This window comes from Bos javanicus, chromosome 9 (genome assembly GCF_032452875.1).
Source record: "Bos javanicus breed banteng chromosome 9, ARS-OSU_banteng_1.0, whole genome shotgun sequence".
Classification (NCBI taxonomy): Eukaryota; Metazoa; Chordata; class Mammalia; order Artiodactyla; family Bovidae; genus Bos; species Bos javanicus.
The window spans coordinates 62,701,177-62,703,642 of NC_083876.1; the positions used below are offsets into that span (position 1 = coordinate 62,701,177).

The window sequence follows — 2,466 nt, forward strand, 5'->3', positions numbered from 1 at the left end:
ATGGCAGAAAGTGAAGAAGAGCTCTTTCCCTTCAGCATGCCACTGAAGATCCTGGTGTCGCCATGGGCTGTCTCCCCACCCGGTATTACGGGTATTGGAAGAACAAGCTGTACCCAAAGTCCTGCTTCTGCTGAGGTGTCCCTGATGCTAAGATCCGCATCTTTGACTTGGGGCATAAGCAAGCCAAAGTGGATGAGTTCCCACTCTGGGGCCACATGGTGTCATATGAGTATGAGCAGCTCTCCTCTGAAGCCCTGGAGGCTGCCTATATTTGTGCCAACAAGCACATGGTGAAAAGCTGTGGCAAAGATGGTTTTCACATCCGAGTGTGGCTCGACTTCTTTCATGTCATCTGCGTCAACAAGACGTTGTCTTGCACTGGAGCTGATAGACTCCAGACAGGTATGTGTGGTGCCTTTGGAAAGCCCCAGGGCATAGTGGCCAGGGCCCACATTGGCCAGGTCATAATGTCCATCCGCATCAAGCTGCAGAACAAGGAGCATATGATTGAAGCCCTCCACCGGGCAAAGTTCAAGTTCCCTGGCCGCCAGAACATCCACATCTCCAAGAAGTGGGGATTTACCAAGTTCAACACAGATGAATTTGAAAACCTTGTGGCAGAAAAGCGACTCATCCTGGACAGCTGTGGGGTCAAATACATCTCTAATCGTGGTCTCCTGGACAAATGGCGGGCCCTGCACTCATGAGCATCAGCGCTGTCTCCTCCTTAATCATGCTCACCAATAAATGCTATTTCCTGTAAAAAAAAACAAAAACAAAAACCAAAAAAACCACAAAAAACTGAAACAAACAAAAAAAGAAAGTGAAGAAGAGCTAAAGAGCTTCTTGATGAAAATGAAAGAGAGTGAAAAAGTTAGCTTAAAATTCAATATTCAGAAAACTAAGATCATGGCATCCAGTTCCATCACTTGATGCCAAATAGATGGGGAAACAGTAAGAGACTTTATTTTGGGGGGCTCCAAAATCACTGCAAATGGTGGCTGAAGCCATGAAATTAAAAGACACTTGCTCCTTGGAAGAAAAGTTATGACCAACCTAGACAGCGTATTAAAAAGCAGAGACATTATTTACCAACAAATGTCCGTCTAGTCAACTAGACTAGATGACTAGTCTTATCCATACATGATAAGACAGTTGGACCCTAAAGAAAGCTGAGCACTGAAGAATTGATGCTTTTGAACTGTGGTGTTGGAGAAGACTCTTGAGAGTCCCTTGGACTACAAGGAGATCCAACCAGTCCATCCTAAAGGAAATCAGTCCTGAATATTCATTGGAAGGACTGATGCTGAAGCTGAAACCCCAATACTTTGGCCACCTGATGCAAAGGACTGACTCATTGGAAAAGATCCTGATGCTGAGAATGATTGAAGCAGGAAGGAGAAGGGGATGACAGAGGATGAGATGGTTGGATGGCATCACTGACTAGATGGATATGAGTTTGCGCAAGATCCGGGTGTTGGTGAAGGACAGGGAGGCCTGGCATGCTGCAGCCCATGGAGTTGCAAAGAGTCAGACATGACTGAGTGACTGAACTGAACTAAAGTAAGGATATTGAAATGGGTTGCCATGCTCTTCTCCAGATGGTAAAGAATCTGCCTGCAATGTGGAAGACCTGGGTTCGATACCTGGGTTGGGAAGATCCCCTCGAAAAATGTATGGCAACCCATTCCAGTATACTTGCCTGGAGAATCTCCATGGACAGAGGAGCCTGGGAGGCTACAGTCAATGGGGTCACAGAGTCAGGCACAACTGAGCGACTTAGCACAGCACACCTCTAAGAACCTATTTGCAGCTGCCTTTCAAATATTTTGGGGAATTCGTGTTTTGTCAACCAAATTATCTATAATCAAAAGTTATGGCAAGTAGAATCAAAAGATGGCAAGATGGATGTTCAGTTGTTACACTATATCAGATGAACTGCAAAAACGCAGGCTCTAGCTTTCTCGTTAACAAACTGTGCTTTAGATCTGATTTAATTTTGTCTTTGCTCTTACATTTTGTCACAATATTGTTTTTTTTAATCATCTGCTCTGGTGGGCTGCCGTCTATGGGGTCGCACAGAGTTGGACACAACTGAAGCAACTTAGCAGCAGCAGCAGCAAGAGATTCTAAATTTCCAGTCCGATTGTTTTTTAACATAATCGAATCTTTTCTCAATTTCTTCACCATGAGTTCACTCACTGTCATCTAGTGCAGTGCTTGATATGGGACCTTACCACCTTCCTAGAATTCTAAAGAGAAAAATTAATGTAAGAAGATTACATCTGACTCCAGATACGATTTATTCTTCAGTATCTGAATTATCTTACAGGAGAAACTCTAAAACTTTAGTGTGCATAAATTCACTTGAAAATTTTGACCTAAATGCAAATTCTCAGGCCACACCTCTAGAAAGTCTGATTAAATGGACTGAAGTTGGGCTCTAGAAATTTGCATTTCTAACCA

The 2,466-nt window shown here is 43.6% G+C and overlaps 1 pseudogene; it reads left to right on the forward strand.

The window, feature by feature from the left end:
- On the forward strand, positions 1–2,151 carry LOC133253986 (large ribosomal subunit protein uL16-like; annotated as a pseudogene).
- The last annotated feature ends 315 nt before the right edge of the window (positions 2,152–2,466 follow it).